General features: G+C 41.9%; 4 non-coding genes across 4 annotated transcripts; 3 read left to right on the top strand and 1 right to left on the bottom strand.

The window, feature by feature from the left end:
• The first annotated feature begins 70 nt into the window (after positions 1–70).
• TRNAM-CAU lies at positions 71–142 on the top strand. Its single transcript has one exon. It is a non-coding gene; the product is annotated as a tRNA-Met (tRNA).
• Positions 143–1,313: 1,171 nt separating this feature from the next.
• On the top strand, positions 1,314–1,386 carry TRNAK-UUU. Its single transcript has one exon. It is a non-coding gene; the product is annotated as a tRNA-Lys (tRNA).
• Positions 1,387–8,232: 6,846 nt separating this feature from the next.
• TRNAD-GUC lies at positions 8,233–8,304 on the top strand. Its single transcript has one exon. It is a non-coding gene; the product is annotated as a tRNA-Asp (tRNA).
• A 4,018-nt stretch (positions 8,305–12,322) lies between these two features.
• Positions 12,323–12,395, bottom strand: TRNAK-UUU. The gene has a single exon. It is a non-coding gene; the product is annotated as a tRNA-Lys (tRNA).
• Positions 12,396–21,762: the final 9,367 nt, after the last annotated feature.

The raw sequence follows: 21,762 nt of genomic DNA, 5'->3' as shown, positions 1-21,762 counted from the left end.
GCGATGTGGACACCCGGGGTGACTGTGCGTATGCAAATTTGTAAGATTCAAAGCGACCTCCCCGGCAGGCAGCAGAGTGGCGCAGCGGAAGCGTGCTGGGCCCATAACCCAGAGGTCGATGGATCGAAACCATCCTCTGCTAGCTAGCGTTTTATACTCCACGCAAGATCAGCTCGCCTTTCTCACGTTCCAAAAATCCCGCAGAGCAGCAGGTGGAGGAAGCCAAGTCCCAAACGTTCATGACAGTGATACCACTGCTTTACATTTCTTTTCTCTTTCGGATCTCGTTGAAAATGAGCAATCCTCAAAATTGTGTCTCCATCAACACTTTTAAAGCTCATAACATATTGGGGGAACGAGGCACCATCTTATTTACTGTCCATATGCACTGACTCCCGGCTCCTTCGCCTTCTCAAAGCTGCTACCGTGTCTCGTGAAGGAATGAAGATGTGCAGGGACAGAGGCCGTTTCACCTGCCTGGTCCATCCTGCCTTTCAACAACAGGATGCAGCTCCAGGTAAAACGTGGAGTGAAAAAATAGAACAAGTGGGTACAAGCGGATTCCGTGTGTTGGCGGGGAGGGGCACGCAGTATAGGGCTCACGCCCCTGGAAGGGCCGACAGGTGTGTGCAGAAATGGCAGAACTGGCCAAAGTGGGGTGGGCAGGGGAGAGGGGGGTGCAGGGGGAGGGGCGGGGAGACGGCGGAGGACAGGGGCGTGGCGGAAAGGCGAGGAGTGACGAGCACGGTGGCTTTGCAGGGAGTTCGTTTCCCTGGGGGACAGAAGCCCCTCTCAAGGGAGGGCGTCACGTTTGTCCGTTGCTCTTCCATTAACATCCCGGGAACCCCCAACTCCGAAAGAAAAAACGGCAAGACTTGAACCCCCTGCCTTGGGCCTCAACCTTCATCCTTTACCCAATTTATGGCTGCCCTGAAGTTCTTCCCACTTGCCAAAGTCATTGGTGGAAGTGGCACTTCTTCCTGCTGCTGAGCTGGCGCGGAACCTGAGTCCACTGAAAGGCCGGCTCTAAGGGCTCCTTCTGCAAGCATTACCTGCAGGAATATTCATTCCCTCCCCCAGAAAATCCCACCGTGTTCTGAGCCACTTTCCTGTAATTCCTCCTTGGAGGAATTGGGCAAATACCACCCAATAACGAGCAAGGAGGAAATGCAGTGCTCAGTGCCTCCGAGCTCGGTCGCAGCGTCGCCCCGCGCACCTGAAAGACCACCAGTAGCTTCTAAGCACGAGCGCGACTCGTGCCTCCTGGAGCTCCTAGTCATTTTATAAAGTGAATGCAGCGACTCTCACATGAGGCCTGGGTAGCTCAGTCGGTAGAGCATCAGACTTTTAATCTGAGGGTCCAGGGTTCAAGTCCCTGTTCAGGCGGTAACCGGTTCTTTTATTTCAGTTCGGTCTAGGTAAGTGGAGCGCATTGAGAACATTTCCGGAGTTGGGGTACCCATCACAGCCCAACAGAGGCACATCCCCAAAATGGCTTACATTCTAGCTTTTCATTAATGACCTCTTCTCAATATTAAGTAAATCACGTTCCCAGATTTCCAAGAGGAACCGAAAAAGGGCATAACGTAAAAATAGGACATAAGTGACAGAATTATTAAGACAGTCATTTTAAAATTCCCTTGATGTGATTCATTAATCTTGGAATGGTGGGGGGCGGGGGCAATCTAGGTGGGCCTGACAAGAATTTAAGGGAGTAGTGGCTCTGCCCAGTCTGGCTCTGAGGCTCCCCACGGTTTGGAGGCACTCTTCCTACATAGAAAATCCGTGGCATCTCCAAAGCCTCAGTAAAAGACATAACGTGCAAACACATTTTGAAATGGTTTTAGCTGCCTTTTTTGTCTCTACATTAAAAAATTTCTGTTGTTATCCAGGGATTTGGATTATGGTTAAAGACCCTGGTCATGGGCTCCTAGTGTATGATTTCCATGGACAAAGTGTTAAACCACCTGGCTGTGAAACAAAGGTCCTGAGAATTCAGTTTTTGTGATTCTGCATGTTTTTAGTCTGATGATATGAAGTATAAATATGGCACTGAAGTTCATCATATCAGTTTTCCTTCTTTGCTGTTATATTGTTAATTTGAAATAATCAGGTGTGTGCAGTTTTAATCTCTACCCTGTCTTTGTGTATCTTATTATTTTTGTACACACATGAAAATGAAAAACCATTCTAAAAGTCAAAACTATGCAAAGAGATATACTCAGAGAAATGTCACTCGCCCTGGTGGTTCTCTCCTATTTCTTCCTGCTGTCTCTCTCCACTCACCCCACCAACTCTCTGCAGGTCATCAGTCTCTGCAGCTTCTGGTTTATCCTTCCTGCATCTCCTTTTGAATAAACAAGCAGGATCATAATTTTTAAATGTCCTCTTCTTTCTTGGGCTAAACATAGCATACTATTGATGTTGATTTGCACTTAATTTTTTCACTTAATGACAGATCCTAGATATTGCTTGTCAGTTCTTAGAGATCTTTTCTGTTCTTTTTAAATATTTTTACAGCTGCATAATTACTCCATTGTGTGGAAGTAACAATTTATTTAACCACTTTCAACCTAAAAATATGAGTTTTTAGGTTGTTTGCAATTACAAACAATGCTGCAACAAATAAATAGGAACATGTGTATTTTCATTCTGTTGAAGGTAGATTTTCAGGGTAAATCACCAGATTTGGGGTTGGCAGAAGTGATGAATGCCTATGTAATCTTGTTAGATATATCCAAATTCCCCTCCAACAAACAAACAAACAAACAAACAAATTCCCCTCCATAACGGTTGTATCAATTTGCATTCCCACCAGCAAGAAATCAATGCCTCTTCCCCAGAGCATGGACATACTTTTTAATTTTTGCAAATCTGATAGAAGAAAAATGGCACCTCAGTTTGCTGTCAATTTTCATTTCTTTATCTATTAGAGAGTTTGGACACATATTCATATGTATAATTGCTTTTTTCTATCTTTAAAATGATTATCTATTAACATCTTTTGACTATTTTACTATGAAGTTTTGGCTTTTTTTTCCCCCAATCATTAATTGTTTATCTCTCTATATCAGAGATATTAACCTTTATCTGTGATAAGTATTACAAATACTCTTTCCTCCTCCCCTCCTTCCCCCTAATTTGTCAGGTATTTTTGTTTGCTTATCATTTTTTCTGAATTTTAACTATTTTTAGACACTTGAATATATCGAATTGTGGTGCTCACAAATGAATAGGCAAATGGCTCAGTGCAATAAAATACAAAGTCCAGAAAGAAACCAGATCACAGAAGGACATTTAGTACATGATAGAGAATGCATTTCAAACCACAGGTGGAAAGATCAAACTTTGTGATAAATAGTTCAGGAACAACATTCCTAGAATTGAAGAGTCAAGGCCTTGCTCCTGATGCAGCTTCAGCTTCAGGAAATGCTGTGGCTGGTTTGATCTATCCAGACCACTCAAACTTTCTCCATATCAGCGATAAGGCCGGTTCACTTTCTTATCCTTCGTGTATCCACTGGAATACGCTTTTAATTTCCTTCAAGAACTTTTCCTTTGCATTCACAACTTGGCCAATCGTTTGGCACAAGAGACTGGGCTTTCAGCCTATCTTGGCTTTCAATGTGCCCTCCTCACTAAACTTGATCATTTCTAGCTTTTGATGTAAAGAGAGAGACATGACATTCCTCCTTTTCACTTGAACAATTAGAGGCCATTGTAGGGTTACTAATTGGCCTAAGTTCAACATAGTTGAATCTCAGGGAATACAAAGCCCCAAGGGGAGGGAGAGGCCAGTGGATGGAGCTATCAGAACATACATAACATACATGAATTAAATTCACTCTCTTATTTGGGCAGTTCATGCCCCCCTCCCCCAAACAACGACAACAGTAGCATCCCAAATCACTAATCACAAATACAACAGTAATGAAAGAATTTGAAATATTGTCAAAATTACCAAAGTGTGACACAGGACATGAAATGAGCAAGTGCCATTGGAAAAATGGTGCCAGCAAACTCACTCGACACAGGGTTGCAGTTTGTAAAAAACTAAAAAAGGAATAAAGCAAAGCTCAAGAAAACAAATAATGCATGTATATCTCGTGAGTACCTTCCTAGAAGCCAAACTGTTGATTTATTAGGTTACATAAATGTTTAACTATTTGAGGTTATGATAAACTATTTTTCCAAAGCTGTAAAAATATATGCTTCTGTCTTTGTCCACTGGGGCTACTATGACAAATGACCACAGACTGGGTGACTTATAAACAACAGATATTTATTTCTCAGTAGTTTTAGAGGCTGAGCAGTCTGAGATCAAGGTGCTGGCAGCTTCAATTGCCTGATAGGAGCTTCCTGGTTCATACACCACTGTCTTCTCACTGTGTCCTCACAGGGCAGAAGGACAGGAGAGCTTTCTGGGGTCTCCTTTAAAGGTCACTAATCCTATTCAGTAGGGACTAACTCCTGACCTAATCACTTCTCAAAGGATCCGTATCCTAATACCATCATAGTGAGGATCAAGATTTCAACATATGAATTTGGGAGTACACAAACATTCAGTCCATGACATCCAGATCCACGTAATTCAATCTGGGTCAAAGGGCCTGAGAATCAGAAGTGCCGAAGGCAGAAGATCCATGTTCCAGCTTGAGCAATCAGGCAGGAAGGGCTGAATTCTTCCTCAGTCTTTTTGTTCTATTGAGACTCTCAGTGGCTTGAAAGATGCCCATCCACTTGGGGGAGGGCAGAAGGCTTTAGTGAATACACTCATTCAAGTGCTAATTTCATCCAGAAACACCCTCACAGACACACCTAGAAACAATGTTTAGCCTAATACCTGGGTACCCTGTGATCCAGGCAAGTTAACATCATAGTTAACTGCTGTAGCTCTTTGGGCAATGTATGAAGTGTTACTGTTTTTTCAAATCCTTTCCAACTGTTGTTATTTTTGTTCATTTAATTTTTATCCTATCAAGTGGAAGTAAGTTTTTTGAGAAAATGGCTTGCATTTGTGTATCACAAGAAGGTTGAATATCTCCAACATAAATCCAAACATTTGAATTTTCTCCTGAATTCTGGTTTATTTATTTATTTGACTGCCCATTTATCAATTGTGTTGATGTGCTTGACTTATCAATATGTGGGAGTTTTGATATTTTTTTCTTTAGTTTCTTACAGTTCAATTCAGTTATTTGAATTGTAGTTAACCTTTCTCAGTGTAAATTGTGTTTTCTTTTTAAACTATAATTTGATTAAAAGAAACTATTAATTTCATACACACATACCCATCAAAGTTTTCTTTGTAGCATTTCTGTGTTGTATTCAACCAGTCTTCCCAATCTCTGCTGTTGCAATATACATTCTCATGAGGTGGCACTCACTTGTCTGGAGATGCTCATCTTCCTTCCACCACCTCCTCCTGCACTACTCTAGATCAAGAGGGCTCCACTCCTCAGGCTCCATTTCCCAAACTAACTTCCCACCTGTCCGCAATTTAGTTTAGTGAATATGATGCACTGGTGGGAGAGTAGAGAGCAAAAGGGCTAGAGTAGCCTGATAACTTCCACCTCTCTTTACTTTGGGTGCCATATCCTGAAGTAGCTGCATAGTCTCTTTGGCTTCAGTTCTCAGTGAACGGGACTAGTTTGATTAGATTTGGGATCTGGATAATTCCAATTCCCCTCTCTTTCTAAAGGTATGATGGTAGGTACTTTGCTTTCCTTTTTTTTTTTTTTTTTTTTTTGGAAGCATTTGAAAATATCTTCATATGTACAGAGCATTAACTTTTTGAATGTAGGTTACAATTTAGGAAAATGCTGAAATGGGATGTTGAATAGCCATGTCTGTGCTGATTGGTTCATGTCCCGTGCTCCTTTGTCCTGGACCATGTAAGCCGCATTCCCCAACTTGCCTTGTCAGGTTGCTTCTGGTTAGGTTTAAATTGGTGTTCAGCACTGGATGGAGATGAGAGGAGAGAAGCAAGAGTGAAAGCAGGCTTTACTCACCACCACTTGGCCTTGGCTGTATCTCCTCAAAGCATCAAATACCTTCTAGGGCAAATCTGTGACTTCAAGTTCTCCCAGGTAGCCTTCTGGCTTTCTGTGTTGATAGTCTCTGTCCCACTGATCACATTAGCTCTTCTATCATTAATTTAGCCAATTTACTATTTTAAATTTCTCACATCATTACCTAGAATAGTATAAACAGGTTCCTGGTTGATTTTTATATATGGCTACTGAGAGTTTTAAATTTTGTTTTTGACATTTATATCCTTAATCTTCTTAGTGTTAATCTTTATCCAATTTCATGTTTCCCTTCATGGGAATACTGTTTTTTTCCTAGCTCCATTATTAATTGTTTGAATTCTCCTCTGTACTAACATGCCACCAGTGCCCATATACCAAATTATATAAACACAAATCTCTTCTGAGGCTTCTGTCTTATTTAATCAATTAGAGGTTCAATATCGAAGCCGGTATTGTAATAATATTTTAATTCTTGGAGTGTCTAATAAGTTCTGCCAGCCTGTTGGTAATCCTTTCCTTATTTTCCTTGCTATTGTAGGCCCTATACACTTACATACGGTTTTACAACAAGGTCTTGGAAATTTTATCAAGTTCTTGGAAAATATTGTTGGAATTTATAATGGAATTACATTGAATTCATAGGTCAATTTAGGAAGAAATGATATCATTGAGATATTAAGTCCCCCAATCCATAAAATGATATACTTCTCCATTTATTTAGGTTTTTAATGTCTCTTTTTAAAATAAGTTATTTTGTCATTTTACCTTTTCTAATATTTTTAGAAAGTTTATATTTTTATCTGTTAGTTATGGTCATCATATGTCATTTAAGAGCTTTGTCCTCCTCTTCTTTTGATAATCTCTTCTGCATTCTAGTCTGAGCAACAATAGCAGAACCATATACTCTTCCTTCCCACCTCCCTTCCCTTTCACCCACAACCAATTTTAATCAGCACATTTCCAGATTTTAGGATATACTTTGGTGCAATCAACCAAGTTTATGCATAAACACTTTACCTTTTATTCTTAATTGTAGGGGGTTAAATAGCATCCCCTGGAAATTTGTGTCTATCCAGAACCTCAGAATGTGACCTTACTTGGAAAAAAAGTTTTTGCCAATATGCTTAGGTAGATTAAGACGAGTTTGTACTGAATGACAGCAGCCCCTAAATCCAGTGGCTTGCATCTTTGCAAGAGAGGACACATAGAGACACAGGCAGAGGCAAGGATTGGGATGGTCAGCTAGAGGCCAAGGAGCAGGGAGGGTGGCCCAGAGCCACAAGGGCCTTAGAAGAGGCCAAGAAAATGCCAAGAAAACATCTTCTCTAGAGCCTTCAGAGACAGCCTGGCCCCTGACATCTTGATCTCTGACTGCTAGTCTCCAGTACTGAGAAAGAACACATTTCTGTGGTTCTAAGCCAACCCAGTTTGCAGTGATTTGTTCTTAGGCCACAGGAATCACATTGTTTTTTCTCTCAGCACAGACACTCATCTCATTGAGGGACCTCCAGTATGTCTCCAGTTCTCTACTACCTGGAATTGCTACCATGACTATCCCTTATGAAGCCCTGTATGCATAACTGAGCTGGAATTTCACTGAGGAATATTTAATTCCTGAGAGTGGAATTTCTACAACTAAAAGACTATATTCAAAAATAAGAACTCATTTAATGCCAATGCTGCAAAATCTAAGGTCTAGATTTTAGGAGTAAGCTCTTCCTCGTGTTCCATGGAGAAATTCCTATAGAACATATGCGATTCTTAGGGTAACAAACCAACAGAGGAAAATACAGCTAACTCACGGCGGTCTGAGAAAACGTCCCAGGGGAAGGGGACCCGTGAGGCCAATCTAAAATACGGAATGAACTTGAAGTGAAAAAGGTGGAAAGTAATTTTGAGCGGGGGAGCTTTTTAAGACTGTTGAATGCATTTCTTACTGTTTAGGAACATTTCTTTGCTGTGAGTGATAAAACTATGTACAACCATTTCTAATCTTTTGTGGGCTGTCGTGTTTGGATTTTCAAAGTCACACTGGGAAAAATCTGTTTTCTGGAATCTTTAACAAAGTATTCTTGTAGAGACAAATGAAACTCCTGGGAATTCTGTGCCCACTGGGGGTGGGGGAGTCGGGGAGGGGGGGACTGCGGGGGGAGGGTCAGAACCGACAGTATGAATGTCCCTACAGCGAGGACTCACGTTCTCCTCGTTAGTATAGTGGTGAGTATCCCCGCCTGTCACGCGGGAGACCGGGGTTCGATTCCCCGACGGGGAGATGACAAGTGACGCTTTTGACTCCACCCTTCTCACGGTTAACACACTTTTTGGAGGCCGCTCCCTAGAAAGGTGGTCTTCCTGCTCCGATTTTTCTCTCTCGTTTTAAGGGAATTCCGGCGTGTGGGTTACGGTCGGGCTTCCCAGGGAATCCGCGGCCGCCTTCCGTCTGGGATGCGCAGTACGCCCTGGGAGCTCTTCGGGGTGCTGAACCGGGACCTCTGCTCTGCCGACCCTCCCAGGTGGGAGAGGTGCGTCTTTCCCCGCGGCGGTTTGTCCGGGCGCTGCAGCCGGGCAGGGCTGCGGGAGAAGCTTGCGGCCCGGAGGGAAGCACACCTGCCAGGACTGGTAAGGCGACGCAGGCCGATGCCCTCGAGCATCCGGAGCGCGGGACGCAGCGCTGCGAGCGGGGTAGGCGCCCGGGGACGAAGAGCCGAGTGGAGGCCAAGAGGCAGGGGGGTAAGAAACCCGGGGGAAGCGTGTCCAGGGTGATCCGCGCACCTGCTGACGGTAGTGGGACTTGACCTCCTGGCTCCCTGCAGCAACCCCGACTCCGGGGCGCCGCAGGCAAGGATTATCCTGCTCTATAATTTATCTAGCCATGCGGTCAAAGCTCTAGGCAATACTTGATCAAAATCGCTTTCAGGAAAGATAGATTTAAAACAAAACAAAACAAAAACAAACAAACAAACAAAAAGACTACACGGAGTAGCAACTCAGAGTTGCCTCAGAACCAAAGCAGCTGGAAAGGACGAGCTTCTATGGAGCTGGCAAGAAAATGAAATTTACTTTAATTGCTATGGACAAACGTCATTTGCATTACTAGCAATTCTCTACAAGTCAGTTTTTACCCTGCAAAACTCTAGAATAGTTTAGTAACTAGAAATTCAGTTAAAGGTGCACACTCAGAACCAAATAACTTCCAAAAGCCTATTAGACAATGTTCAACACTTCGTGAAAGGACACCCAATACTTTTCTGTCATCCATTACCAAGACTCTGACTATTTTTTTTGACACAGGTGACCCTTTACATAAGTTGTTATATGGTGTCTCAAACCAAGTGAATACAGAAGTATTAGCAGAGATAGGTGTTGTAAGCCGGTATTTCTCACACTTTAAGTGCTTCAGGATTACCTGGGTATTTTGTCAAATGCACATTCTCCTCTAGTAGATACAGTGTATGTCTGGAGATCCTGCATTTCTAACAAGGTCTGGTTATGGAGATGGTGGTGGTGGTATAGGAACCAACCACCGTTGGGAAAGCTCTCAATGTACCTTAGAATGTTGCTGTACATTAGAATCATCTGGAAGCTTTTAAAATCCCTGATGGGGGGCGGTGGCACCCTATACCAATTAAATTAGAATGTCTGGAGGGGGAGCCAGCCTCCCATGGGTGTTGGAAATTCTCAGGTGATTTCAGTGGTCCTCAAAGTTTGGGAGCCATTAATCATTTCTTTGCCATTGGTTATTCTGATTATGTTACTAACATATTTAAATGTTAGTTAATATAAAATTTAAACCATTTGTACAGCATTAAAAAAAACAAAACCCACTAGTGATCTAGCATAGATCATCATGTACCTGCCTACCCGTCATATACCAACAAAAGTTACTTCTTGTTTCTCCTCCAAATCATACAGTTACCACAGAATGCCCAAGGGCACAGTAGGGATAGTGTGTTCTAATTCTGTTTCGCTTTGCCTTTAGAGACTTTAAGTGTCAGATGAGGGGTAGTGGGGAGGATACAGAAAAGAGGGAAAAGGAGGAGAGGGGTCTGGTAGAGGTGGAGAAAAGGAAGGAGAGGGGAAATGAACAGAGGAAACACCTACTGAAAAGTGAGAAGGGGGTTTTGAGGGAGGTGATCTTTTCCATCTGAAGAAGCCCTCTCAAGTGGGTGTCACATCTCTCTCTCTCTTTTTTTTCCCCTGGCTCTAAAGAACCTATGAAATCCCAATTAGGAAAGTACAGCAAAAACTCCAAAGAGAGCAACAGACTCATATGCCCTGCCTTGTAATTTTGACCTTCAGCTCTCTTTCCCTATCTTTCCCTGTCCTGAGATTTCTCCTCACTTACTCAGCCATTGGACTTATCTCTCCTCAAGCTCATAAATGAATCCCATGTCCTGCTCTTCATGCCCTGGAAGAATAAGTGATGTCCCGGGGTCCCTCTGCTTTGCCCATCTACCCACTTTCTGCCAACACTGATTGACTCCAGTGAAAACACTCCTAAATGGAACCTGCTTTCTTGAGCTCAACATTTCTCCTTCATTTCCCACGCAATTGTGTACATGAATTAGCTGTTTAACAAATGTACCACGTGAAGATTAAATGATTTTCTCAGTGATAAAGGGCTCTGATATCAGTCCAAGACCCTAAGTAATTGATCTACAACTTTGGGAGCTACTGAAGCTGTAGATTCCTTCAGCTCATCTAGGTGATCTCATCTTTTCTCTGTCTGAATAAGACCTAAGGGCAGGCCAGAAATTCAGTCTGGAGAACAGCAGACTTTTTGACCCCTTAGTATGTGTTTCTGTTGAGGAGCTATTTGACATTTTTGTGTCAGGCCCATCTAGATAAAGAGGATTCCTGCTGCCCTGTCTGCTGAAGGATTTCAGAGGTCCAGTTTAAAGTGGGGAACCCCCCCCCCCACACACACACACACAGCTTTTCGGTCAAGGTATTCTGCAGGTATATGACATGGTGGAAACAAGTGAAACAACGATGAAGCAAATACAGTCATGCTTCGCACACATAGTACCAATCAGGTGAAAACCTTGACTTTTTATCCAAAACTCAGTTAAAATCTTACAAAAATCCATGGTACTGTCTACAGAACAAATACAGAGAACCCCATTTCCAGAGCTTTTATAAAACATTTAAATCCCAAAGAGAGAGTGGTGCTATTTTTTCCCAAGATTTTATTTTTAAGTAATCTCCACACCCAATGAAGAACTCGAATTTGCAACCCAGAGATCCAGAGTCAAATCCTCTACCGACTGAGCCAGTCAGGTGCCCCTGAGAAGCTTTTTAATGAACATACAAAGCAGTTGGCTAACACAATTTCAAAACGTGTTTGCACTTTAGTTTATCAACTATGTTTTGCAGAGTGGGCAGGACTTATGTACTACCATGTGGTGGAAGAGCTGGGGAACCCCAGAAATCAAAGAGATAAAGGCTCTTAAAAAGTCGGTAAAAACAGAGTTTATCTGGGCCATGTGCAGAGTCCCTCTTATTTCGTACAAATCAAAACCACAATGAGATCCCACCTCACACCAGTGAGAATGGGGAAAATTAACAAGGCAGGAAACAACAAATGTTGGAGAGGATGCGGAGAAAAGGGAACCCTCTTGCGCTGTTGGTGGGAATGTGAACTGGTGCAGCCACTCTGGAAAACTGTGTGGAGGTTCCTCAAAGAGTTAAAAATAGACCTGCCCTACGACCCAGCAATTGCACTGCTGGGGATTTACCCCAAAGATACAGATGCAGTGAAACGCCAGGACACCTGCACCCCGATGTTTCTAGCAGCAATGTCCACAATAGCCAAACTGTGGAAGGAGCCTCGGTGTCCATCGAAAGACGAATGGATAAAGAAGATGTGGTTTATGTATCCAATGGAATATTCCTCAGCCATTAGAAACGACAAATACCCACCATTTGCTTCGACGTGGATGGAACTGGAGGGTATTATGCTGAGTGAAATAAGTCAATCGGAGAAGGACAAACATTATATGGTCTCATTCATTTGGGGAATATAAAAAATAGTGAAAGGGAATAAAGGGGAAAGGAGAAAAATGAGTGGGAAATATCAGAAAGGGAAATAGAACATGAGAAACTCCTAACTCTGGGAAACCAACAAGGGGTGGTGGAAAGGGAGGTGGGCAGGGGGTGGAGGTGACTGGGTGAGGGGCACTGAGGGGGGCACTTGACAGGATGAGCACTGGATGTTATGCTACATGTTGGCAAATTGAACTCCAATTTAAAAAAGAATCTGTAAAATAAAAAAAAAGAAAAACACACCTCGCCTGAACAGGGACTTGAACCCTGGACCCTCAGATTAAAAGTCTGATGCTCTACCGACTGAGCTACCCAGGCCCCGACAGAAGCACGGTTAATTTATTTTATAAATAACTAAATTCCGTGAACAACGTGGATTACCAGGAAAGGCAGGAGTGATCCAGGGTTTCAGGAACTTCGAGGGTCCTCCAAAAGTGTGGCTCAATGACCTGGGTCATCTAATCATTACGCGGATCGCGTAACCGTCGCAGTGTATGTTCACCCAGCAGCGGCTTCCCACGCACGACTCCAGGGAGAAGGCAGATTATTCCTAGTGTCAGTGATTGCCGAGGGGGATTCGCGGGTTTGGGCAGAAGGACCCCCGGAGACAGTGTTTACTCCGCAGATGGCTGAAGAGCCGAGGAGCAGGCTCGCTCACAGCAGGCGGGGGAAACCCGGCCCGGGCCATGACTTTTAGGAACGGCGGGGGTCACCGAAGAGCATCTCCAAGAGGATGCAAGAGGAGGTGGAGAAAGAGGAGAAGGTTGTATGACCTTGGCCTCCGCCGGGGAATTAACTTTGGGCGTCCCCGTGGGGATTTTCCCAGTAGTTTCAGAAATGGAGTGTCTGGGTTCCTGAGGGCTACGGGGGCGGCTGGGGGAGGGTGCAAGGTCGCCTTTTGCTTTCTCCTCCACATTTCAAAGTGATCCAACTCATTCAGAGACGGGAATGGCCTGCAGTTGAGGAAACAGTGCTCGTGGCTCATCAAACATTTTTGGAGCCCAGTAGGGAGAGTCCATGGGGACAAAATCCCACTCCGAAGGAGGCAGCAGTGTTTAGTCCCTGGGGAGTTGCACCTGCCTCGCACAGTCCAAGCCAGGAGTTCTTATCGAGTCAGTGGTTGTTTTTTCATTAAGTTAAGACGTTATTTATTGGTTTTTCTATGCATGAAGACAAATGCAATGTTGACCAAATACGAAGAAAATAATGCGTAAACCTCATGCAGTACCCATGGTGCCAACTACCACGAAATAATGTGTGCTATTTTATTACATCAATGACACACAGAATTTCAGGAATTAAAAAAAATGGGACAACAAAAGGTGGCAGAAGGGGAGGAAGGTGAGGGGATGGGGTAACGGAGCGACGGGCATTAAGGAGGATACATGATGAGATGAGCGCTGAGTGTTCTATCACGTTGGCAATTTGAATTTAAATACAATTTTTAAAATAAAAAAATGAGACAATCACATTCCCGCGGATATGACTTTTAGTCACTTTGACTTAACCTACACGAGAAGCCAGCGCAGCGCGCCAGCTTGCTCTCAGGAAGCCAGCTGGAATACTGTAGAAGGGGAGTGAGGGGGCGTGAAAGCCCCTGGCCCCCGCCCCTATGCCCGAGCAGAGGGAAGCTAGGGGGACCGGGGGACCAGGGCGATCGCCACCTGCCCGGCGGGCGCAGCTCCCCGCGGCGCCCCCGCCCCCGCCTCCCTGCAGACCCCCCCCTCCACCTCCCGCGCGGCGCAGGCCGCAGCTCCCAGGCTGAGCGCGCTGCGGCGGAGCAGGCGTTCCCGGGCTGCGCAGCACAACTTTTGTGTGCGGCTCTAGCTCTCCCAGGGGGCTGAGGCGCCAGGTTCAACCTTCTGCTTCCTGCTTCCTGCGCTAGGCGTGGGTTCAAGTCTCATTTCTGACATGCTGCTGTCTTTACCCTGGCCGTGTCCAGGTTCTGCAACTTTTTAAGATTACATCACAACCTCCTTTTAGGCAGCAACACCGAATCTTGTCCAGCCTCCCTATGACTACCTGCATTTCACCGTCCCTAAGCCGCCTCTGCCTGCCCTTTCTCCCTCCTTCCTTCCTTCCTTTCTTTTTCTTTCTCTCTTCCCTTAGATATTTATCATGTTAATAAATACCTATATGGAATAATAGCAATATATCAATATTAAAATGTACATCTTGGGCAGCTCCGGCGGCTCAGCGGTTTAGTGCCACCTTCAGCCTGGGGCATGATCCTGGAGACTCAGGATCGAGTCCCGCCTCTCGCTTCCTGCAGGGAGCCTGTTTCTCCCTCTTCCTCTGTCTCTGCCTTTCTCTGTGTTTCTCATAAGTAAATAAAATCTTTTTTTAAAATGGAGATCTGGGGATCCCTGGATGGCTCAGCTGCTTAGCGCCTGCCTTTGGCCCAGGGCATCCTGGAGTTTCGGGATTGAGTCCCTCGTCAGGCTCCCGGCATGGAGCCTGCTTCTCCCTCCTCCTGTGTCTCTGTCTCTGTCTCTCTCTCTCTCTGGCTATCATAAGTAAATAAATCTTTTTTAAAAAAATATAGATCTTACCATAGAGGAGATGAGGTTTCTAAGCTCCTGTTTCCAGTATTTTAACTGTTTTGAGAGAACAAGTGGCAGATGTCCTGAGCATTATTCCACCCGTCTCCTATGTGTCCCTCACTCTCCAGCATCTTTTTTTCTTTTCCTACCCACTTTCTTCTTTTCCTTCTTGCAGACCTTTCCCCATCACTTCTGAGGGCGTAGGCTGTGAAGAGTTTGGATGTGATCTATTCTGTGGCACAGGATCATCTAGAGGCATGTGAAAGGTGGAAGGGTTAGAATAGTGGTTCTCAACCACGGTGATTTGCACCTGTCCCACCCTCCATGGACACTTGGTAATGTCTGGAGTTACATCTGATTCTGTATATACATCTGATTGTGTATATTTAAATACATACATAGACAGAGTAAGCTTCATTTAAAAAGCAGTCTACAAACGATTTAAAAAAGTATGAGATAGTCTTTTTGAATTTGTTTATTTATAGGAAAAGAACATACAAATCCTTGTATGAAAATATGTGTAAAATAGAAAAATTGGAGTTTTTTTTTTTTGCAAAATTAGAGTTATTTGTACCAACTTAATCAAAGTTCTTTTCTAATTGTCAAAACATTCTGTTACCTCTTTGTACTCCTGGTATATCTTTAAATAATTTTAAGAAAATTTACTTACTTTGGGGCAGCCCAGGTGGCTCAGCAGTTTAGTGCTGCCTTCAGCCCAGGGCCTGATCCTGGAGACCCAGGAGTCCCACGTCAGGCTCCCTGCATGGAGCCTGCTTCTCCCTCTGCCTGTCTCTCTCTCTCTCTCTTTCTCATGAATAAATAAATAAAATTTTAAAATTTTACTTATTTTTAAGTTTCTAAAAATCACTGCTATTGTGTTGTTGTGGTTTTTGCATGTTATCTGTTTAACATGCCTTGTTTTTACAAAATTATGACTTGTGTTTATGTTTTGTTTCTCATGGCAATTCATCTTGACTTGATTTTCTCAAGTTAGGCCCTAAATTCAGAATAGTAAAAACCATGAAGATGTCTTTTATGACTGAATTCTTTAGGTTTCCTAGAATGTTATTTCCGAATAACACCAAGATTTGTTCTTCTGCTTTAGATAAAAGGAAGAATAATAGAAATAATTGGGTTTGCTTTGTCATTTTTCAGACTTTAACTCAGAAATATTATAAGAATTATTTTATTTAGCAAGTTTAGGATTAAAAAAAAAGACTGCAATTCAAAAGCGAACACCTTCCTGAGTTAACCTTCTTGAGCTGCTATAACAACACAAACTGAATGGCTTAAAAACAGAAATTTATTTCACAGTTCTGGAGGTTAGTTGTCCAAAATCAAGATGTTGGCAGAGTTGTTTCCTTCTGTGGGCTGTGAGGGAGAGATTTGTTCCAGACCTCCCTCCTTGGCTTGTAGATGGCCATTTTCATGTTCATATGGTTATTTCTGTCTATCTCTTCATATCGTCTTCCCTCTATGCATATATGTCTCTGCATCCTAATTTCCCCATTTCAAACAGACACGAGTCATATTGGATTAAGGGTCATCCTAATGACCTGAACTTAATCTAATTAATTACACCTGCAACGACCCTTTTTCCTAATAAGGTCACATTCTGAGGTGCTGGGATTAGACATCAACCTATGAATTTGGGTGGTGAGGCACAATTCAATTTCATAACAAGAAAGTAAAATATATTAATATAAATACACTTCAATGATCTTTTACTTCTCATCTTATGGAAAACATATTGATGGTCAAGCATAAAGAGGTATAAAAATTGTCTATAAAGTAATGGTCAATCAAGGACAATCATAGTATAGTTTATAGTGTAAAACAGAGGTCCTGGAGATTTGTCAACATCCTCAGTGTTTACAGTATGTTTCTGCATACAGGATAGTCTTTAACTCCACTCCACAAATTATTTGTTGTACCACAGGAAAGGATACCTCTATCTTCCTTTCTGCTAATGCTGATTAACTGAATACCTTAGCTGGGGCTATAGTCTTACTACTATTCCAAAGATAAGCGGACTACAATCTTAAATGAGAATTGGTAAGACATTATTAAAGGTAAAGCCAAGGATGTTTCTGATGCTTATCTGACACTGTCATCCTCTCAAAACTGTAAAGACACTAAAAATCAAGCCTCAATACCTCTTTACATATTCTAAAATTAATTTTATTCCACTGTACCAAAAAACAGATATAAAAATGTTTATAAAAACAATGCATATAAAAATGTGTATTTGTGTATATGAAAATGTGTATAAAATGCATATAAAAACAATTTTCGTATGGATCAAAGCATTTTCTTGTCAAAAAGCCACAATTTTAGTGATAGCAAAAATGTTGTTTGACTCATCTTTCCTACCTGGTGAAATCTGCATTACTTATTTAGTGATGTATATTCTATTACCCAGAATTGTTACTAAAGAGTTTCGTAGATATTAATGCTAACTCAAACTCTTCATTGCCTGCACCATCTTTGCTCTTCAAGTAAGACAGAAAGAATAAATCTTTCTATCATTTTCTTTCTCAGTGTGATAGACCAGATCATTTCTATCATCCATATATTTGATATTTGATTTATCAAATATCAAACATAAGCTTGCCAAACCTTCAGAAATTCTTAAACTTCCCTTAGCCTAAAGTATTATTTTGGCCTATAACAGTGAGATAAACTCCTCTGGGTGTCCATTGACTTTCTACCTACAAATCAATGACCAAATATCATGAATCGGAGAATGCTGCCTCTAGACTTGGTCTCTGCCTTATCACAGAGTATCACAGCTAAATATCACAAAAGGCATACACAGAACACAGTCTCATATTCAACAGGTACCAGAAATATTTCTACAACATCCTCTGAAATACCTTATTGTGTTTTAAATCCCAACCTGAAATCAAGAAGTTGTCAGGTACACTGTGGTGGGCATTTGACGGGATGAGCACTGGGTGTTATTCTATATGTTGACAAATTGAACACCAATAAAAAATAAATTTATATTAAAAAAAGAAGTTGTCAGGTCGAAAAAAGGAGATCTAATCATTTGCTGTTTATAGAATATACATTTTAAGAGATAGACGCTGAGAAGCCTGGAGGCAGTATCAATGACATGTGTCAGGCAATATATCAAGAGATCTGTTTCACCTAGTCCTAGCTATAGTAAAATTTTTTATTTTATTGTTTTTTAATTTCCCATATTAAAGTTTATCAGTGATTATTTATTTATTTAGGATCTACCTTGAATATGCAAATACACGAAAATAATATAATTGAAAATCAAGTTGGGAATGTAAGCAGTGACTACATCTCTTCGCTTATTACTAGATATTTAAAATATAGCTTAGAGACTAACATATAGTAGATGCTCATCAAAAGTTTTTAAAAAGATTTGATACATTTATATATTACAATATGATTGCTATTGTAGTGATAAATTAGTACCTTTATCGTTTTACATAATTATCGTTTCTTTTTAGTAGTTGGAAAAATTAAATTCTGGTCTTTTAGCAAGTTTTATTATAATATAATACTGTGTTTCTCCCCAAGTGCTGAGGTGTTATGGGGACATTAGAGCAAGTTCCAGCACCCAGGGTGCCTGCCCCCATCCAAACTGAGAAGATGCCGATGGAATTTCTTAGGAAGCCATCCTTGATCTCTTTGTGATTTCCCGCTGAATTCTGCAGGGTACTGCTCTTCTCCAAGAGAATCCTATTCTTTTCCCCATTTTCTGCCACACAAGTGTGGTCTTTGTGTTGCTCTCCTGGCGCGGAAGCCAGGGGCCATCTCTCCCACAGTGGACTCAAATCCAGGCACCTCACGCTTCCCCTCCAGGAAAGTATCACCAGACCCTTCTGTCAATTAGTCACTTTTACTATAATTTCACTTTCCTAAGCAGGGCATGAAACTGGTATAAGATGAAGTTATGGCCTAGAACCCCAGCATGAATAGGACCAACTGCCAAAAAGTGAGCAAAAGCCTCAAGCCATTTTCTTTCTCAGTGTGATAGACCAGATTTCTTGTGGCTGTCCCCTCTGTGACTGTTTGTCTTTGGACCCCAGAGGTGAGCAGGCACATTTCCATTTCCATGCCTGCTTGTTTTTGCATTCTCACTGCACCAGCACACCTATCTATCCACTGACCCATTTGCAGTTGCTTTAAAGTTCTTTCTTTTTTTAAGATTTTATTTATTTGTTCATGAGAGATACAGAGAGAGAGGGAGGGACACAGGCAGAGAGAGAAGCAGGCTCCTTGCAAGGAGCCTGATCTAAGACCCTGGGATCATGACTTGAGCCAAAGGCAGATGCTCAACCACTGAGTCACCCAGGTGCCCCTGCTTTAAAGTTCTAAGCTGGAAATCCTGGGGTCCAGTAACAGCTCTGTGTACATACTGTAGGGCTGAGAGGGACACTTCAACTTAGAGAGTGACAGAATCCACTTGTCCCCCACCCCAGGTTTCCAAGGATGATTTAATCCCCAATTCTCCCTGATATCTGGCTTTCTGATTCTTTCTTCTCCTGCTGTCATCTAAAGAGTCAAGGCCTGATGTCCTACAGAGAAATCCCATGCCTTCATTTGTGAATCTAACCGCTTGGTGAAACCAAAAAAGTGGCCATATTTGCTCCATGGTGGTTTATGGAATAGAGCTCATCTACACATATTAAACTAAACCGGTCAAAATTGGATTTCATTCCAGTGAGAGCAGGGAAACTGGACTGAAAGCAGTCTGAGGAAAGATTTTTTCCCCCATCCTCTGCGTTATTCCCCCCACTCTGTTATGCATGTGCCCTGAAAGGACTCTCCCCATTTGGCAAGAGAAGGGCTTACTGGTCTGGGGCCACCAGGGGGGTGAAGACAGCACTCTCAACCTCAGTTGCTGGAGACCTTCTGGATGGGACTTCTGTACTGACTTATAAAGGGCGATGTTCTTGCATATAAAAGGCAATAAAGGTGGTGAGGATGCACATAGAGAGACATGAAGACAGAAAGACGAATTTCCAGCTGGACATCTAGGCAGTGCCTTTGGCTCTTGTTTCTGTCACATGTCGTGTGCTTGTGCTGATCTTTGAAGATGTCTAATCTTGATGTCAATAGTTTAGCATTAGCAAAATAGCCTTTGATCTTCATATCAGGTCTGAAAATAAAAAATGATATTGTTAAATCATGAGAAAATTATTCGAGACTGGTAAGGTATCAATACATGAGAATGGCCTGTAAACCTTCCATTAAAAGTAGCAGATACAAATATGGAGCAGGCATTTGAGGTTAACAGTTTATAGGAAAAACTTAATAACCTTAAAAACCAGGAAGTGCTCAGAGTCATTGATTATATGAGAGATTAGAGCTCAATGTGGCATCACTTTACAACTCTTAGGTTGCTAAGCTTATTAATGCCACAGATAGGTTTTTGTGGCTACTCAGTTTTGTGGAAAATGCATGCCTCCTGGATAGCAATCTGGTGCCAATCAACCCAATCAAGATATATGTAACATGGTCTCTAACTTCTATGTCTATTGGGATATATCCAAGGAAGATTTTGCCCAAGTCCCTGAAGGGGTGTGTATGAGGATGTTTGGATGGAGTTACTTGTAGAGTCAGGAACTAAGAGGGCACCTTCTTGGAATCATTTAAAAAGATAAATTATGGTAGATGCACCCGAGGAGCTATTGCTCAGTGTGGGAAACAGGCCTGCTGAATCATAAATAGATCATGAAAAGAGGCTGTTAATATATGATCCCAAGAAATTCATCCCATGACGTGACAAAAAGAAGTTTCTACGTATAGAAGAACAGTAAGTCTGAACGCAGGTTACAACCAACTGGAACACCAGTGTGGACTGTTCATCACACTTGAAACTTCTTTGTGCACTCTATATGGGAAGGATATTTGTTAGAAGTTATTTTCAGCCTGCCTCTTTGTATTACCCAACTTATCTAATGTAGAGATGTCTCTCTGGAACATGTAGGGTTAAGCAATGCACCTAATAAAAACAGCAGCCTTTATGAGCTCGGGACCTTCAAGGCTTTGCATTGGTTCCCTGATCCCCACACTACTTTGTGTCTGTCTCTTCTTTTAATCCTCAGGCTCATTGCACTTTCAGTTCCTGATCCTTCCAAGCTAGACTTGGAAGCAACAGCTCAGCATTCAAGTGATATATAAATAAAATAATGATGGTTATGGAAAAAGTCAGAAGTAGAATGATGTGTATATAAAGTATAATTTTTGTAATACAAAAAGGATATGCACAAAATATTATTGCATATCCTATAAGAAAACTTGTGATATTCGAAGGTACTAAAAATGTAAACAATAGTTTAGAATGGCTCCCTATGAGGAAAAATGATATAGAGAGTAGAATATGTAGATAAAAAGAAATAAAAAAAAAGAAATCAATGATTTGATTAAGACAGTCCTTAAACAGACCCATGTATAGATCAGATAATCTAAAAATCAAACAAAAGTACTATAAAATGTTGAAAATAATTGGTGTTCTCTCTGGCACATTATTTTTTAAGTGAAAATTATATTTCCATCCCTGAAGGATTAACAGCTAGGGGAGTTGTCCTCTGGAAATGAGGAAGCCAGAAAAAAATGTATGAAATAACCACTAGAAAACAGACTAGAAAACAGACTTTAGGAGACAGTGCAGGACTGTGATCCTTGAGGGAAAGTAAGCAGTGAAGGTGAGTCTGTGATTGTGCTAGTCAGGAAAATTTTGAAGAAGAAAAAGATAGTGGTGTTAACCATACCGGTTACCAAGACTTATTAGAAAACTCATCCAATTAAGTGCATCCATTGTTGATGCAGGGATAAACAAAGAAAACATGCAATGGCATAGAGAATCCAGAAATCATCCACATATGTGTAAATTTCGTGTTAGACAAAAGTGGCATTTCAGCTACAGTAAGACATGGTAATTTACTGAGAAATCTATGCAGGAATAAATAGGGGTTAGAGGCTGTGAAACCATCACCTCATTCCATTGCCTGACTTGCTAAACATGTGATAATATATTAAATGGGGAGTGTGTACTGGGTGATATTCTAAGAAGGTTAATCATCACATTAGCTGATCACAGTGAAAGGATGTGTCATTGCCAAATTGTTGTACAAGTTGAGGAGAAGAAAACCCACCAA

The sequence above is a fragment of the Canis lupus genome, chromosome 35 (genome assembly GCF_011100685.1).
Source record: "Canis lupus familiaris isolate Mischka breed German Shepherd chromosome 35, alternate assembly UU_Cfam_GSD_1.0, whole genome shotgun sequence".
Classification (NCBI taxonomy): Eukaryota; Metazoa; Chordata; class Mammalia; order Carnivora; family Canidae; genus Canis; species Canis lupus.
The sequence above is the reverse complement of the archived record's forward strand: the minus strand, read 5'-3'. Positions and strand labels throughout refer to the sequence as shown.